This window comes from Rhododendron vialii, chromosome 8a (assembly GCF_030253575.1).
Source record: "Rhododendron vialii isolate Sample 1 chromosome 8a, ASM3025357v1".
Lineage (NCBI taxonomy): Eukaryota > Viridiplantae > Streptophyta > Magnoliopsida > Ericales > Ericaceae > Rhododendron > Rhododendron vialii.
Genome location: NC_080564.1, coordinates 15,692,971 through 15,713,172, shown reverse-complemented (window position 1 = coordinate 15,713,172; position 20,202 = coordinate 15,692,971). Strand labels below are relative to the sequence as shown.

Sequence of the window (20,202 nt, the reverse complement as noted above, 5' to 3'; positions counted from 1 at the left end):
TTTCTTTGCACTTCAAGTTAACTCAACTTGTATTCATTATATGCTTCCCTTGATTACCAAATCCTACATATGTATATGCAGATATATCATTTACATAAAGAATTCCTAAAAACAAAAATGCATATGCATTATCCCTAAAAATGACAATTCAACATACATTTACTTGAAGAATTCTTGAGAACAAACCATAAGGAACTAGGTCCTGATAATTTTACCGTATAAGCATATGCTATCAAAATTATTCATGAATTTATGAGGTCAAGAACTATGCTTACAAATTAGAGGAACCAAGACCAAAAGTGCAGAATTCAACATCTTGAGTAACAGAACGCAACTTAGTAAAAGAATTGTTTAAAATTATTCTCTTTGAATTTTACTCCAAATTTTGGACACAAACTAATAAACCCATATGGGTACCTCACATAAAAATTATAGAAGATAATAAGGTGAGGAACTAGGTCGAATACACCCAAAACTGAAGGCTAAAAACACAGATTCAGCATTAACAACAAAAACAGAGTGCATCTTAGTGCGTGAATTTTGTAGACTTTTTAAGGAATTTGAACCTGAAATATTTACACAACCTAGAAGACTCGTAGAGGAACATCCCATACAACTTTTGTAAAATTAAAAAATGATTTACTATGTCTAAAAATTTGTGGCTTGAGATAATCAATTGAAACTCTTGACAGATTTTCTTCAAACTACCTTTCTTCAAAACTAGGGTTTTATCCCTCTTCTATACCAACTAAAATTTAACAAATACATCTTGCAACCATTGTTCTATCATGATTTGAAGCAAAATACCTTAATCTCAAGGATGCATATGCAATTTTTACATGACTATATGGACATACTTGAAGATTCACTCAATACAAGAAAACTCACCACCACTAGGTTTAGATGATGAATTGAGAGCTTCAAATACTTAGATTAGAGATGGAATTGAGACTTAATCTTGCTCTAGGAACTTGATGTCTCCGTAATTAGAAACCCTAGAAATAGGAAGACATGGAGCTTTCTAGACTTCTTGAGAAGAAGAGATATGGGTGGAGAGAGAGATATAACATAATGAGAGAAAAGAGAGGGGGGCTGATTTTTATCTCACTTAAGAGTGAAAATTATCCTATCAGCTGTGGACTAAAATGTTTCATGTGGCACAATGTATGAATTTGGTCAATTACTATTATTCCCTGCATTAAATTCTCACCACATAGAGACACATAACCCATAAATCATGCATATGACATGATGCGAACATAATTTGTGTGTCACATAGCATATACATGACACGTAAGCACTTAATACGGTATAATTTAATATATACGATTAACTTATACTTCAATAAGCATGATTATCATAATGAAAAATCTTGGGTGTTACACAAGGAGGTGGTTCCAGAAGGCGAAAGGAGGAAAGCAAGTTTGCGCGTATCCCATCAAGAGGTGTAAACTACCTCGTATTCTCAATGTAGCCTCGAAGGGAGCCGTCTAGGCCAGGACAACAACTAATGCTATTACCTGAGCCCAGTAGCCTTTCGTGAACAAGTCTGACCGTTGGCCAAAGTTGTAACCCAGTGGGGTGCAACGTGCGCCATTGTCCATTGACGTGCACTACACACCTCTGGCATGCGCCGAACTCCTTGTGGCGTACCCAGATCCAGTGAAAGTGCAGGATATGTGTTTATTATGTGTTTTCATGCCATTTTGGGGCTTCTCGTAAGCTAATTGGTGTCCTTATGAAGCAGTATCTCGACTGCGAGAGATTCCAGCGCAGCCCATTGTTCACGGCGCTTGCGCCATTTTGCCTCCATAAGGCATAATCCCTTCCTGAAGTAGTTTACGGGAGATCATGTTGTTTTACGCACGTATTTGATGCACTGTTTCGTTTATCACAAGAATGGCCAACATCAAAATTATTTTTGAATATTCTCATAAACACTGCTTAGAGACCAACTGGAAGGTTGGGCGAGGTGGATGTCTAACACCTTCCCACCTCGTAACTTAGCTTCTGAACTCAAAATGAATCTCTGGATAATAGACCGATGCCTCGGGCGGTTTCTTGGGTTAACCTCTAACTTGGGTTGCGACTCCATGTATTGTAATTTGCTGATAGTGTCCGCTTGGAATCCAGGCGATGACCTCTAAAAAGAGATGCCTCTAGAAAAGAGATGGTATAATTCGTTGAAAGCATTCGCTTGGAATCCAGGCAATGACCTCTGAACAAGAGATGCTTCTAGAAAAGAGATGACAACGTGTTGAGACTATCCACTGAATAAGAGTTGAACGCCATTAATTCGCTGAAAGCATCCGTTGAACAAGCGATGACCTCTGAAGAAGAGATGCCTCTAGAAAAGAGATGATGAGACCGCCTACTGCATGTGAACAAACTAAAACAGCAGAGGAACCTGCCACCCGAGCGCGGACCCCCCAGGTCAATGTACCCACAGACCGAAACTATTGAATTATGGTAAACTACTTCAATATCGAAAATCTACCATATAGGGGGATGGCGACCGAGCTAACATTTCGAATGGTTTTGTGGAGAGGGTGATGGCAACAAACTAGTAGGCCGAATGATGGGGTGGAGGATTGAATTGTTGCCGTCTTTAGCGGAGCTTGTTTGGAAATTGGAATGGGTTGTTATATTATGGGTGAACTAGTGCATGCTTGTGCCTGAAGGCATGACACAATATTTACTAAACACAATCTAAATGAAGTATCAAACATCAGTTGTTTTTGGATAAAAAAAAAAACCACTTTTTCAAATTGTTTTGGATACAATGGTTGTTTTTAACTCCATCTCATATGGGATGAATTCCGTATATGTGGATGTCCCACCCCATATGAAAGGACTTTACAAATAACCGTTAAATGAAAATGTACCCATAGGATACTAGAAGCCAACGTAGAAACTTAAAACCTTTGATCTTGTTCCTTTCTTTGTAACGTTCAAAATTTAAAAATAGCACAAAGAATGTAGAAGGTTGGTCTTCTTTTTTTTTTGGGTTGGGTTGGGGGGGTTGAAATCACACAGGACTACAATATAAATAAAATAAAATAAATCTGAAATCAAAACAAAATTGCAAAATCAAACCTTGACCCAAAATTAAACAATCCCGTGATAGATTGAACAATGGTGAGAGCTTTGCAATCGAAATAGCCATTTAAATTGAGAAAAAAAATGGAGTCAACCTGGTTTCAAATCGGGTGCGGTTGGGAGTGTGTGTTGAGGAGGAGGAGGAGTCATAGATCTACCCTTGGATTTGTGACAAAACTGATCTAGAAAGAGTATTCATTCTCAAAGAAGATCACAGGGTTGAGGAGGGGTGTCGGGTTTGGGAGCAGAGAGCCAGAAAGAGAACGTAGAAGAAAAGGAGAGAGAGATATCTCAATTTTGAATGTAAGATCTAATTAGTGGCAATTGTGCAATTACCACTATTTGAGAGGGAGAGGGAGAGCCGTAGGATTTATGTAGAACATAAGATTCAACACCCCATATGAGAGGACGTTACAAATAACCGTTGAATGCAAATTTACCCATAGGATAGAAGCCAACGTAGAAACTTAAAAACCTTTGATCTTAATAGCACAGAGAATGTGGAAGGTTGGTCTTCTCTCTTTTTTTTCCTTCGGGGGGGGGGGGGGGGGGAGAAAATCACAGAGGACTACAATGTAAATATATCTTAAATCAAAATAAAATTACAAAATCAAACCTTGACTCAAAGTTAAACAATCCTGTGATAGATTGAACAATGGTGGGAGCTTTACAATCGAAATAGCCATTTAAATTGAGGAAAAAATGGAGTCAACCTGGTTTCAAATCGGCTGCATTTGGGAGTGTGTGTAGAGAGAGAAGATGAGGAGGACAAGTCATTGATCTATCATTGGATTTGTGACCAAAATTGATCTAGAAAAAGTATTCATTCTCGAAGAAAATCATAGGGCTGAGGAGGGGTGTCGGCTTTGGGAGTGGAGAGCCAGAAAGGGTACGTAGAAGAAGAGGAGAGAGAGAGATAGAGAGAGAGATAGAGAGAGAGTATTCATTCTTGAACAAAATCATAGGGTTGATGAGGGGTGTCAGCTTTGGGAGTGAAGAGCCAGAAAGGGAACGTAGAAGAAGATGAGAGAGAGAGAGAGTATTCATTCTTGAAGAAAATCACAGGGTTGAGGAGGGGTGTCAGCTTTGGGAGTGAAGAGCCAGAAAGGGAACGTAGAAGAAGATGAGAGAGAGAGAGAGAGAGAGAGAGAGAGAGAGAGAGAGAGAGAGATCTCAACTTTGAACGTAAGATCTAATTAGTGGCAATTGTGCAATTACCACTGTTGAAAGAGAGAGGGAGAAGGAGAGCCGTAGGATTTATGGGGCAAATTAATGGTTAGAATTTATGTAGGACATAAGATTTAAAAACCGTTCTCCCTTATTATATAAATGAACTAGTGAATGCCTGTGTCTGAGGGCACGGCGCAACACATTTTAAATACAACTAAAATGAATTACAAAACTATTGACCACCCCCGCCAACGAAGCTGATTTGTACAGGAAGATTTGTTTTCTTAAATTAGGTTCATGCCCGTGTCTGAAGTCATGGCTCAAACGATCGCACACACAAATAGACATTGGACTCACGTGCAATATATCAACCCTTGTCCAACAAACCCAACTACACAAAAAAAAAAAAAAAAAACCCAAGCATAATCGTAGGAATTCCCCGTGCTTAAAGCCACAATGCGACATAATAGCGAGTTTGCAACTATCCAAAATTACAAATGGGCCAAACAAAGACTAACAACAACAACGTAAAAAAATGGTCCCGCCGCCTCAAACATGAACAACAACAACAAAAAAATGGTCCCGCCGCCTAAGATATGAACATCAAGAAAAAACCTGGTCCCATCGCCTGAGACGATCGAAATAGATACCTCAAAACCGACAATATGATATTGTTGTGGCTTTCCTACATTCACCCAATATGACTCCCTAGCAACCCCTTGGCTCTTGGAAAGCACCTTAGTGATTGCTCTTGTAGACACTAAAATTTCGGCATGACTTAATCACTGTCCGATCAATTGGGATAAATTGTCTTAATTAATTAAAGTCAAGATTGGTCAAAGCACTCGAATAAATATTGGACCCAACAAATTTCTACGGCTTAATTCATTTGAGATACAGTGAAGACCAAAGTAAGTTGGGCTAATTTAACTAGCTTAACGGATTAAAGAGTTGGGCTAGCTTGATTGGCCAAATGGGTTAAGGTATACAAGCCCAAAAGTGCAGGCCCGCTTCAAATAAATCATAAAAGAAAAGAGTTAAATAATAAATATATTATTTCTCTTTTAAATTAAAATCATTCCTTAAAAAGAAGAATAAAATCTTCTTACATAGGAAATGAAATGGGATCAAGATCCAATCAAATCAAATCAAGTCAAGTCAATCAATCAAGCCAATCAAATCAAATCAAGCCAATCAAAGATCTTATTATAAGATCTTGCCATACTTAGCTCTTCTCTTATTGAGCCTATAAATAGAGGCTCATATGAGAGAGAGAACACCTTTTGCTTGGCATTCTTCAGAGCTCTCAAGCACTCTTCAAGAACTCAAGCATTCTTCAACATCCTGCAGAGAATCATCAAACACCAAAAAACCCTGTCAATTTCTTTGCAAGTCCACCACATCAAATCATTCAACATACCAAAACTCTTAGAGATTTTAAAGATCAAACTCCAAAGTTCAAGTCGTCTTCAAACTTTGTTCTTCAGTTCATTCAACTTGAAGATTCAAAGAAAGTTATTGTTTCTGCGATTCAACAACAAGCATTCAAGCCGTTGGAACGCCACCAATTCCGGAGATCGAATCAGAGGATTTTTTTCTTTTCTTTATTTAAAGAGTATTTATTAGAGAATTGTAACCCTCTCAATTCAAAATCAATAAAAAGTATTATTTTGTGCATCTTTTTCGTCTTCTTTATTGCAGGATTCGAATTTGTGTGTTACTGCTCTGTCCAGAATGAAAGAGATTAATTTGCCCATCAGCTGAAAATTAACACAAATACAATTGCACAGTCATGTTGAACACCTTAAATAGTAAGACAGTACAAATATCACAATTTTTGTTAGGATTTCTAAGGAGCTAGCAAAAAAAATTTTTGGGAAAATTAATTTCAGGAGATAAGCAACATGTACCAACCGATACATGATAAAGCAACATATACTCAAATGAGAAAAAGGTCAAACCTTGAAACTTTGCATATCTAACACATAAAATAGAAGTCGTCAAGATCACTGACCCTCTTTTCCCTTGCCAAAGTCATTGAGAGTCCATCTTCCGAGAGGCTTTTCGATGTCAGTCATTGAGAGTACACCTTCTTTTCTCCACGGTTGTTACCTCTGAAGAAGCCTGCAAGCCATAATTAACACACCCACAATCAGATTAGTCTCGAAGGAGTTATGATCTGAACATATGAGCGAAGTAACTGGGAACGAAAAAAAGACTTGAACACATTTCTCGGAGGAGTTATGATCAGAACATATGGGCGAAGTAACTGTGAACTAAAAACAAATTATATTTGGTCTTAGACATCCATCAAAGATCTTATAATCTTCTATATCATGGTTGTAGCTAAAAGTAGTACAAAACTACAAATTATGTAAGAAATTGGTTTTTAACTAATGGATATGTGCCTCAAGTAATTGGGGTAAGCCTAGCTATAACTCTCACTGGAATCAAACTTCTAGTATGGGCAATCTTACAAACACCTTGAATGCAATATAAAATTCTAAAGTACACAGCTACAGTCATGCTCCTAGTAACGGGGAACAAAATGAAAACAGAAGCAATTATTTTTAAAAGGTATGCAGCTCTAGTGCCCCGCCTGCATTGGCGTCAGTATATGGTCCAATGCCCCATTAATCTTTTCAATCTAAACAGTGATAATGAAGTTTTGAAAATGAAGTTCCAGCATAATATAAGAACACCAATTGGTGATAAATTATAGGTATTGTAAACAAATACCAACTCAGCATCCCCACAAATGGTATCACTTCAAGAACCAAAAAAAAAGGGCAACAGTTGAAGAGGAATTTACATTCAGAGAATACCAATGTGCTCAAAAATGTTGAAATCTTAAAGCAAAAATTAACTCACTTGACTATAGCATTCAACTTGTAGCCGTATTTCAGCTCCATATAGCCAGTATCCCCAATGTCCCTGTCATAACAATGTAGTACCTGAAACCTAAAATGTGAAAAAGCAAAGTAGTTTCCAGTAACATCAAAAAGAGGCTCAACGCCTGAATATTGTATCTATAAGTTTGTTTTGTGAGCTTAGATCAAATGCAACGTGCAAGTGAAATCAAAAAATAAAGTGGGATTCATAGTGCAAGGCTGCAATCAATATTTGAACCCGTACGGGATTGAACTATGAAGGTTAAAAAGAGGAGCTTACATATCAGGTACTGAACCACATGTAGGCTTTAGAGCATTTTTACTGAGTCTTGGCACAGAGGGGGGCAATTAGAGAAAACACCCAAAAAATGAAAGTAAGGAGAAAAGAGGAAAAGATCAACTCTTTATATCCATGAGTGATGAGTACATCAATAGTAGTGAAGAAATCCAACAGTTTTAAGTTGATTCCAGAAGCGAAATGGAATTGACACCCCATGTTAAAGAGAGTGGGTCCAGTAAAATCAAAACAACTAATCAGTTAAACCATCTATTTAAGGTTCACCATCACAAAATAAACTAATCAATTCAACAACCAACCAAATAAACCATCTACAGAATACAACATCCAAGTATGGCTCATCTCACACCCGACCACACTAATTTCTTGAATTCAGGAATACACCTATGCAAATGTAGATACAAAAAATATACCTCTCTGTGGCGTTCAGCGGTGGTAAAGTAAAGAAGGGATTTGAGACACCTTGAAACTTGGTAAGAAACTCCTTGTAATTTTCCTCGGTGAAAGAACTTCAACACCCACACCTTCAAAACTTCATCACCCATTCATTCAGATACAAAACTCTTCAATTGGACTTCAACACAAACCCCAACTCGAACCCTCATCCCAACTTTCAAAACCCATGCTGTTGGACCCGTCGATTTGGGAAAAATCGCCGACATCCATTAATGCGCATCCCTGTCTACAGTAGGTTATCAAACTGTATAAAAATTCAAGCAAACAAAGAGGAGTTTGACAAAACTATACTAAGCGGTGACTGTCAATTTCAGAAACTTAAGATTATGTTTAACACTAAGTTTGACAGATTTTTAACTGCCGAGGAAGAGTATCAACAGGTTTAACAACATTCCACACTAAAAGCACATACCAGTTGAATTGTGATTATGCGTCAAGATGAACAATGTATGTGAACCTTTTCCATCCTGTATCAACAAACTGCAACACTGAAATTATTTTCATGCGCTACGCCCCTACTACCTAGAAAAGAAAGCAGGGGAAAAAAAGCATTCAGCCAAGCCATATGGAAAAAAAAGAAGGGAAACACAATTCCTGAATCGACGTTGAAACCTCGGCTTGGAACAATATCTAATACGGGAAACACAATACCCACTTACAATCAAATACAGAGAAACACATTTTAGCAGAGAAATGGCACATCAAACGAAGAATTCCCCCATTTTTGGGTTTTTGAGGAATCCAATACTCACACATTTTATATGGCAAACCAAAAAAAATACATGAACTACTAAAACCCAGTTTAGGGATTTTGGATTTTGAACTACTCACACATTATTTGCCGCCGCTGTCTGTCTCTGGTTGAGCAATAGAGGGAGGCAGTGATTGGCGGAGGAAGTTTAGCCAAAGGTTGAAACTCAACAGCTCAGAAGAGGATTAGTCGGTTCACTCACCAGTTATCTAAAAACATACCTATAGGCCATAGCAAATGATACAACAACCCACCCTGACCATGAGTATTAAAAAAACACAAAAAAAAAAAAAAAAACCTTGGCATATGCTCAGTCACCTCCAATTCATGTATCTCAGTCCAAAACTAACTATGTAGGTCTAACAGAAACACTTTGACATGCAAATAAATCTCAAATGTTATTATTCTATAAATCAACCATTCTTTGTATGGTTGTAAATTGAGTACAGGTGATTATACACTTAGCAAGTAGTCTCAAAAATCTTAGTAATACAATCACCTCTAGCTTGAAGCTTTCTTCAGTAAGTCCAACTTTGAAAAACCTGTGATTCCAAGAAGTACATCCAAATCAAATCAATTGGGTAAAGAAGTGAGTACAACTATACCTCTGTAATTTGTAAAAAATACACATCTCTTGATCAGAAAGTAATCATAAATATAAAAACACCACACAGATTTTCGTGTGTGGAAACTATTCCCTCCGTCCCAAAATGTTTGTCCGGTCCGCAAAATGGGGTGTTAAAAATAATACAATTTTTGCAAGAAAAAATCAAAAGTTTTTTAACAACTTACTAGATATCAATGAGTATTTTTAATTTGTGAAAAAAGTTTGAATTTGCATTATTTTTATCACTCCGTTTTGCGGACTGGACAATCATTTTGGGACGGAGGGAGTACATAATAGAGGAAAAGGGGGGAGGGGGAATAACTCGATATAATCTTTTAAGGGAAGAGAAAGAAAAAGTTGGACATAACTCTTGTGAGGGAAAAAGATGATGGACATTGGACATAAATAAATCTCCTCTCAACATAATTCCTTAAACTGATTGGATATGAGCAGTAAAAGGCTCATAGGGAAGTGGTAATGATTCAAACCGTGCTTTGGTCTATTTGGAATGCCCCACTTCATAGCCTGATTTTTTCTGTTTCTCCCTTCAAACGACGAAAAGATAGGGAAAAAGGGAGGTTAAATGGACACATGCATACACCAGAGCACTCATTCTCATGACAGAGCAAATAAATCTCTAGGGGAAAAGGGAGGTTATCTATTGTTCACTTGAAATATGACAGAGCAATTTCAATCTCCCGTCTCAATTCCATTTGCATGAGGCATTTTTACAGACACCTTGGATGCATTAAACTAAGGAACATGCTTTTACTAAGACTACCGCTCAAAGTATGAAAATAAGGAACGACCCACGCTGCAAAGCGTCCCAATTACCAGCTCTATGATTTTTACGATTATGATCTCACATTTTTACAAACACCCTAGATGCATGTGAATACAACTTCGATAAAAAAAAAAATCAACAGATGTGTGTAAACTCATTGGCTTAGATGCGTGTGTTGATCAACAGATCTGTTACACATTGACCAAACTCATTCGCTAGTTTTTTCGAATGGCAGGCATGCGCTAGGGTCTATACAACTTCTGGAATCGTTAGGTTACCTGGAATCAGATTAAAGCACGGAGAGAGCAGCGACGGCGCAGCTAAGCTGAAGATTCAGCCGGCGCGGAGAGAGCGGCGGTGACAGCGGTCTCTGATTGCGTGATGTGGCAGAGGAGGAGGAGAAGGAGGAGGCGTGGGGGGGGGGGGGGGGGGGGAGGCGAGACAGGGGGACGCTGGGGGGCTGCTGTCCCTGAATTTGGGCCCACTCCGATCTCGCTTTGATGATCGGAAGCGTTCACTTCGTAGAGCTCATCGAGTAGAACATATATGCAAAAAAATCAGCTTAATTGGATATCATTAAGTGCCTGATCGGAACCCATATAACTCTCGGTCCATGGGTTACACTGGATTTGATCCAGTGTTTCGGATCCATTCTTTTCAAGATAAAAAGATTCCGATCAGGCACTTAATGATATCCAATTAAGCTGATTTTTTGCATAGTTGTTCTACTCGACGAGCTCTACGAAGTGAACGCTTCCGATCATCGGAGCGAGACTGGAGTGGGCCCCGAATTCAGGGACAGCAGCCCCCCAGCGTCTAGACAGGGAGAGAGGGAGGCGTACACGGGGTATTTGTGACTGGAAATTGCTCAGAAAAGATTAAGTATTTACGGGCCTGCCATCGTAGAATGGAAGGTGTAGATTTATGTAGAATATAATTCTGAACCGTTGGTTGTCTTTTGATTCAAAACCAATCCTATCTTATTATATATAGGTAGATCTATAGATGTGTTATGATATTTGTTAGTTGTTACCCAAACCATATCTCATAATAACAACAAGGACCTTCAACTTTAAGATTTCATCCCAAAAGTCTGTCATACATAAGGCTCAAATACATCACAAAAATAATTTAAACAAAGACAATTTGGGGATTATTTGAATTTTGTGATGAAATAATAACCTCAAAAAACCACCGAGATTAAAACATAGGGGAAATTATATTTAACCCCCTTGAACTATCACCTGGTGGCACTTTGCCCCCCTTAATTTTAAATTTCAACACTTAACCTCCTTGAACTATTATTTGACTTCGATCTAAACCTTCCGTTTGCCATCCGTTAGGGTTTAGGATGGGAAATTCGTAAATACTGTGAAATTTGAAACCAAAGTACAATATTGCCCTCTTCTTCTCTTTTGTGCGAAAACCTTCCATACATAACCCATAATCCCCGCAATACCACCGCCACTGCCGGTGGGACGACCCTTGCCATATCCACCTCTTGTTCTACCTGTCGCCAAATCAGGTTCATCTGGTAGCTGCAGTACGGATGGACCCTTATTCCCACAGACTCATAACAAATCTCTCTTCTACTTCCGGCTTATCGGATTCTCTCTCCGACGACGGTATAACAGTTTAAACAATTGAAATCGAACACTGGAGGCTTGTGCGTACTCGGTTTCTTATTGTTCTTCTTTTCTTTGATAACCGAAAATGGGTTTGCCAATTTCATGGATCTGGGTGTGATGTTTGTATGACTGACACGGCGAAGATGAGTGAGAGAGACAAAAGAACGAAAATGGAAGGGAGCAATTAGAAGAACTACTGGTACGAAAATGGAACAAAAACGGCTACTTTGGTCCTCAGAAAGAGTATACCGGATTACTCGAGTTCGAGAATGGGGATCTCTAGATCCGGGAGCTTAAGCACTCATGTTTTCCACAATTTCAACAACTGCTTTCTCAGAATCCGACCGTCACAAGCATTCCGATCTCTGAAACCCCACTCATCATCATGTAGGTAGTATTTTCATCGAAGCATTCATGGTTGGTATTATTCTTTCGGCAACCAAAGAGAGATGCCACTACCTCGCAATATTAAAACCCAAGAATTTCAAAATCTTTTCTGGAAGTTGAACTCTATGTTGGCTACTATCTTTGGCAGATGCCATTGCCATATTCCTGTTGTTGTTCACGTGTAACACCCCCCCCCCCCCCCCTTTCTCTCTCTTTCCATCTCCAATAGGGTGCCAATGGAAGGAAGCTGGGTAAGGGTAACAATGTAACTTCATTCAAATCAGTTAACAGAGCTAAGAGGATTTAAATTATGAATAGTTTAAGGAGGTTAACTGTTGAAATTTAAAGTTAAAGGGGGCAAAGTGCCACTGGGTGATACTTTAAGGGGGTTTAATATAATTTTCCCTAAAACATAAACCTACTCTAGCTGGAAAGACTAATATTTAAGTGATTTGACATGAGAAAATGAGATAATAGAATGATACTTGTGTCACTGTTTTAAAAACCGAACCAGACTGGTCGGTTCAATTGGTTGGCCCACCAACCTGTCCCTCATCTGGTTTGGTTCAACCCAAAAACAATCTGTAACGACCCTTATTTTTTATAAATAAAAATTTCGTTAAAAATTTAAATTTTATTTTAATTACTTGGATTGCTTTTGAAATTCTTTTTTAATTTCTAATAATCCGTTATAATTAGATTTGAAACTTATAAAATTAGATCTTTTCGCACCAAACAATCTAGTCATTTTCTAAAGACAAGTATGCTTATAGAAGCACTTGTATATTTTCCTAATGAGTAAAATAAAATCTTTAAATTGTATTTCATGACTAGTCTTTTCAAACCTTATTCAACATTATTATCTCCTACCCATTGGATAATAAATGTTAGGGAAACTTTTATCCATTAGACAAACCTAGACTTGTAGCCCTAAATCTAGATTTTTCACCAAAGTCAACTTCCTAGATTTTCTAAGTACCCATATATGATTATATATAAATATATGTACTACTTAGGAATCCTAGACCATATTATTATATTAGATTTTCTAAGTAATATCTATTATTATATTTCTAAGGAATCCTAGACCATACCTATAACCTTTACCCATTGGACAATAAAAGTTAGGAAAATTTTTAGCCATTGGACAATAAGAAACCTAGATTATCCACCTAAGGTACCATTCTAGATTTATTTAAGTACATATATAAGATTATATATAGACTTATGTATAGGAAACCTAGATTATCCACCTAAGGTACCATTCTAGATTTATTGAAGTACATATTTATATAAGCTTGCTTAAAGGACACCTCCTTTAAACCATTGGTCAATACATGCTAGGGTAAACTTTACCCCTTGGATAATAAGGTTAGTCTACCAACAAGTACTAGAATTTTATTAAATAATCACTTCCTAGATTTCCAATGTGATTATATCTTTAAAAATATTTATAGGTACCTTATAAATCTATTGCCCCAGATTTTCTAAAGATATTGTACTTTTATATAATAATGTAATAGGAACATGTGCTTATTAGATTAGTTTATTAGGAAATCTTGACCTTATAATTTTTTATTAGATACTTGAAAATCTTAGTAGATTACATAGTACATTATGTACTTATTTATTTATATATATACTTGGTCATACATATATATACTCACACCTAGTACTAGAGAGAGAGAGAGAAAGGGAGAGAGAGAAGAAAAAGAAAAGTAAGGGAGAGATTTGAAGTGTACCTTGTCTTGATCTTCCATAATCTTCTTACACCCTTACAATCTATGGTTATACACTTCTCCAAGCAAAATCTATCCCGCATTGTCCTTATATGTTCTTTTAATCACTAAATCTTTGTACAAATTCTACTTTCTTCCATCAAATCTTCCTAAAAATCTAACCCAAGTACAAAATCTAGTCTTTCAAGGTCATACCTTTCATAATTGCCCCTTTACCCATTGGACAATAATTGCTAGGGAAAATTTTATTCCTTAGGTAATAGCCAAGAATTTTGTTATAAATAGCACCACATTCTCACCATTCAACTCACACCTTCCATTCTTCAACTTCTCTCTCTAGAAAGTCTTGTATTCTTGTCTTGTTCTTACTTTGTTCTTAGTGTTCTTGAGGTTCTTCTTAAGTTCTTCAAGAAACTCATCCTAGGCTGTAAGGACCCGTATTTTTCTGGATATTATTTAAAGGTTTTACATGGAATAAAATGGAGGAAATTGGTTGAGAATATTGATTTGGGGTCGATATGTTAGAGCATGGTACCTGAGGGGTGTGTGAGTGATATATGCTATATATGTATGTGTGTGTCATGTGTTTGGGAAAAAGGGGAAATCATTTTCCCAAAATCTCTCCCTCTCTCTCGACCTCTCACCCATCTCTCGGCTTTCTCTCCCTCTCTACTCCTCTCATTAAAATCCCACCAAACCAACACAAAACCCACACCAAATAGCCTCAAATCCTTCACCTCTACGCGTAGTGGAGCTCGAATCACTTTCGTAGGAGCTCGGTGGTTCGTATTCGGCTCGGTTCGGGGTTTGAAGTTCTAGGGCTTGGGTAATCATTTGATTTCGGCTTTAGCACTTGAGGTAGGGATCTCTCTCTCTTTTTATATGTTCTTGAGTTGGTTTTGAGCATGAAATCGTGCCTATGGTTATTGTGATTGTTGTTATAGTTGAAATCCATAAAAGATCTGCTTAGAATTTGCTCGAACAGCCTTGTTATCGATACCCTTGCCATGGGTATCGATACCTTTGCATTACTGAACCCAGAAAAGCCATCGTTATCTATAACATTTCCATTGTTATTGATAACACTGTGTCCCAAAACCCAGAAAATCACTTGTTATCGATACCATTTGCCCCTGATATCGATACCTTTGCGTCTGGAAGACTTTTAGTCCAAAGGTATCGATACATTTGTCTTAGGTATCGATACCTGTTGCTTATCTCCAGCATTCGCTGTTTTGCTTCATTTTTCACCGTTTTGGTTTCCGATCACTTCTAACTATTCTAAACCACTTCCAAACATAGTCTTTCGCACTCGAATGATCCATTGGTCATCCTCATTCGTTGGTTCTTGTCGCGTTGAACACAAATATCATATGGACCAAATTATCGTCCTAATGTCTTATTGGTGCGTTCATTTAACTATTAGTGGTAATGTGAGGTGCTAAGATAGATGGAGTGAACATGCTTAAGCTAAATGTGGGTGTTGATGAGATTGAATGATTGGATGGGAAGATGGATAAACCATAAGACGAAATACGAGAACTTGACCCTTGATGCCAAGTAGTATGAGAAGTGAGTTGGGACGACTAATTTGGTAATGAAATGGAAATATGAATTGGTATGTGGTTCGTTTACTCGATATCAATCTCTCTCTTTATTTATAATCGTACAATCAGAGCCTTAGAACTACATATGTCAAAAAATAATGAAATGAGTTGTAATGGATGTACGGGGTCACAAGTACCCGAAACTTGAATCGGATATACGGGGTCATGAGAACCCAGAATGTAGAATGGATGTACGGGGTCATGAGAACCCGAAATGTAAAATGGATGTACAGGGTCTCGAGCACCCGGAAATGTATTGTGGGTATATGGGGCCCTAAGACCCGAAAATTTTTTTAAACTCATTTGTTTGGAGTGTTGATGGAGGAAGAGCTACTTGAGCTCATATTGAAGGTTGACGGGAGATGTACGGGGTCCATAAGACCCGGAATGCAAGTCATTAACTGTAGAAGTGTGCGAGACGGAGTTTAATCAATAACAACTCATAAAAGATGGCTAATAGATCGATTAATGACAAGTGAAATGCCCCTTTAATCCGGAGTTCCCTTCATGACGTTGTGTTAGTTGCATCATCTTTCATTGTCTCCGATGTCATTCTTTTATGTTCAAATCTTCTCATTGCATATAAAGTTTATAGAGATTTTCCTTCTGGGCATGTGTTTTGCTCAAACCTATCATTCTTTCATGTTCAACTCAAGAGCATTAGCATGGAGTACTTGGCGTGCATATTATCTCATCCTTTTGAAAGTGAACATCAAGGAAACAACTCAGGTATCTTTTGTAAACTCTTTTGGGAAGACATAAATTGTAGTTTTCATTTAAATCATTGGTTTAGAAGTATTGTAATTATTTAATTTATCTTTGTCTAAACTTTGGAACTTTGGGGCTAGAGTGCCATTGCTGTAATCTTTTGAACTTGATTGTACTCTATAAATGAATATGAGAAAGTCTTTTGGATTATTATATGTCACGCCCCAAAATGAGAAGTGACCGGCCATGAACCACAAGACTAAAGCTCGTAGAACATGCAGCCTAAAAAGAAATTTTATAAAAACTCTCAAGCCTCCAAACAGACAATCATTTTTTTTTATTCAGAACATTCCCAACCAATAAATTCCACAAAAATAGAATGGGATATATACATCCCATAAACCAAATAATATCCAGTGATCCAACAGTAATAACGAAATCCAGATGTCTAACAAAATGTTTCAATGCGGAAGCGATGAAAAAAAACACTAAGCTAGGATGAGACACCCTAAGGAGGTCAACAAACGAAATCCCTGAGATGTCGCCAGAGTCCTTGCCTAATTTCCCAACTTGCCTGAAAAAGAAGTTGTAATAAATCCGTCAGCTGACAAGCTCAGTGAGTAGTAAAGCATGTATAATAATACAGTTCTAAACACATGGCTAAAAATAGATTATCACGATAATGTATTTTGGCATACGAAGGTGTGCATTAAACCAACAAATTTTGGCCATAAATCATTTACCAATAAATCTCAATGGTGATCACAAACCAATCTCCAACAACAATGGGGAACCACAACCAATATCGATAGAACCAAATGCCAGTGTATAAATGTCTCATAATTGGATCCAATATCGTATCTTTGAGTCACCACGAGTAGGCAGCCCGTGGAACTTTTCCCGAAGAACAACTCGGCAAAAGAAAGCCGTTGAGCATTAGAGTCACCGGCCTAACCCGGTCTCTTCTCTAATGGCCAGAGTCACCAGCACACAGAGGATTAATTTCCCTGGACTTTCCAAAATATGTTCCCAACAGTATCCACAAAGTTCTCACCAAAAAGATTTATTCAAACAATAAACGATTTCACAAAACTGCATGCCAATTCAATATAAGCAAACATAAACAATTGTGTGTTTCCGATTTCAATCATAAATTTTCTAAACAATAATTTAAGGGACACGGGGAAGTTTGAAAGTACGTAGCATGCTTAACCACTCACCTGGGTCCAAAAGTAATGAAATCGAATGTGCAAAAAGAACTCTAACCTGAACAAAATAGCAAAGCACAAAATGACTAACTATATTAATAGACACTGAGTAGATATAGGATATTGCCTATGTACGAGTAAAATAATAAAACAAAACTAGCCTAATCCTAATTAAAACCCTACAGTAAGCACCAAAACTTCAAAGCCCAACTCAACCTCCAATCCCACGTGCAATCACCAAACCTCCTGATTCCATACCCAAACTCCATAAATCAATCTGATTAACAGAAAACGATTGGTGCCAAAAGGATGGAACTTAATTAATCTCTCAGTAATCCCATTGTTCGATGCCTTTCAAAAGTCCAACTTTACCCCAGTCCATGAACTACAAAAAAAAATGGGAAAAGAACAAGAATAAAGAGGAAAAAGAACGCTTACCCAACCGATCGCCAATCAGCCGAATGCAAAAGTGCTTCATTCTACTACTCAGTCCCCTCAACTTCTCCTCTCAAATTTCCTATCTCGAACGTTCTCTCCAAATAAAAGCCCTACTCCGTTAAAATATCTCTTCACATGTAACTTTAAAACTACCCACAACGTAAAACCCCTAATTTGTAGCTGACTTGATAATTAACGTATCCAACTGATATAGACTAACTACTGTAATTAATAATTATACTCATACCCTCGAACTATAATAATGCACCTAATAACTATATTATGCATAAAAGAAAATTGCTAATTAGGACCCACACCATAACACTTCCAATTAATAATGATCCAAAATAACTAATAAGATAAATAAAAATTCTAGGATGTAACATTATAAGTATACCGCAGTGGTTTTTCCTTTAAAAGTTATTATTATTATTATGTTAAAAATCGAGGGCGTGACATAGGCCGCCACTAAACCACCACTCGACCACCCTTATGATCCAAAAAGTTTAAGTAGTTTGGTCAAGAACTAGTTTCGAGAGAAACCTTTCTCTTTCGAAGCTACCGGAAGCTCACCGTAGGAAGTTACTCCGTCCGACATACTTACTTTTTCCGTAGTGGTACCTACCGCCAAGAAGAACGGTAGAATACCTCTACTTACCTACTCTACGTATATTGTATGTTGTTTGTATATCGAAATGCATGGAAGTATTCGTATTTTGATCTTAAGGATGGTTATGAGTATGTATATATAATTACTTGGATTACATGTTTGATGTGTGATAAAGCATAAGTGGCATCCACTCCAAAAGGCGTCTGTACATGTGGTGTTATGCTTTAAGTTGTGATATGAGCATGATAGAATAATATAGAGTTGAATGATCTTGCTAGTTTAGTTTCAAGATTACAATGAATGATTTATGATTATGTATGAGAAAAGTCCTGCCGCGAAGTCTTTGCATGAAAATGAGACATGAATATTGAGAAAGTAGAAACATAACACCTAGGGTGTGTTAATGGCAAGATATGTTTCGAAACCACAATTTGGCCGGACATAGTAGCCCATTGTGTGTAAGAAAACCCGCAATGTGGCCGGACTTGGTAGCCATTGTGTGGATTTGCGAAAACTGCAACGTGGCCGGATTTGGTAGCCCATTGCGTGGACTGTGAAAACCACAATGTGGCCGGACTTGGTAGCCTATTGTGAAGATTGCCAATGGAGCCGGACGTGGTAGCCTCATTGATAATATGGCTTGGTTATCCGCGGAGAAGAGCTAATGCGAAGTTTTGTGTGCCAATGGGAACCCGGTACAGTGGAACCATTGTAAGGATACTCGGGAGACCGGAACGGCGGAACCGAGGTTGGGTGTGTTAAAACGATTTTGAAAATGTTGATTTGGTTAATGAAAGATAAAATCAGTGACACGGTCTATGAAATGACACGTAGGAGAAACTCAGAAATCTTGGACACCAACGATAGTGAATTGTGAATTGTGAATGTATCATTATTAATTGTTAACTGTTTAATACGCGTGTACTATGTGGATCTCACTGATTCTATGCCCTATAATGTGTAAGTTAAAGGTTAGTGGGTATGAGATTGTTTTGCTGAGCTTTCGTAGTTCATGGTGTTACATTTGGTGACCCTGACATATTATTCTGGTGGCGACGCTGGTATAATGTGTCAGACTTTGTAGATGAACAGGGAAAACTCTACACCTTGAAGACTTTCAGAGCCGAGGAGCTGGCTAGAATGGAGGAGCAGACGGAGTAGTAGATAGAAACCCTAGTTTCCCCTCCTTTTGTTGAATAAAAGTACTCTTGTGAGAATTATGATGTAATATTGAGCCAAACTATATTTAGATTTTCAATGAAAATGTCTATTTAACGTTCCCAAAATTAGGAGCGTTACACAATCACTTTTAAACATCTTTAGAATTCCGGTTAAATCGAAGAACCGGTAGAACCGTTCCGGTTTTTGTGACCCAAATGGTGGAAAAAAATTTAAGTCGTGTGTCAAGGCAGGGAGCATTTATTGCTCTGCCAGCATCTACAACCGTTAAAAATGTCGAGGCATATAAACAAACTAGCATCTACAGCCGTTCGATCGTACTTTTTGATATGATTTTATTCATTGGATTGAATAAATAATATTTCCTAATATATAAACCTACTCTAATGTTTAAAAAAGAAGAAGAAGAAGAAGTCACACATGATTATAGTGATCCCATGATTTGTGCTAATTATGTTGGTTGAAATGGAAGGGATGACAATAAATCATTCTTGAACAAAAGATCCTCATCGATTTCATTCACATCCTCATACTTGGCCGCCAATTACTCTTCGAGGATAGAATGTCCAAAATTGACTCTACAATTTTGTATAATTTTCTTACCTTAAACTCTAATTAAATTAGGAAACTTCTTGAAAGGAA

The 20,202-nt window shown here is 37.6% G+C and overlaps 1 long non-coding RNA gene across 1 annotated transcript; it reads right to left on the bottom strand.

Annotated features, from left to right (window-relative positions):
- Positions 1-3,066: 3,066 nt before the first annotated feature.
- On the bottom strand, positions 3,067-10,382 carry LOC131336001 (uncharacterized). Its single transcript, XR_009202712.1, has 4 exons — positions 10,335-10,382; positions 6,284-6,393; positions 3,813-5,019; positions 3,067-3,194 (listed from the first exon to the last, which is right to left on the bottom strand). It is a non-coding gene; the product is annotated as an uncharacterized LOC131336001 (long non-coding RNA).
- Between the last annotated feature and the right edge of the window lie 9,820 nt (positions 10,383-20,202).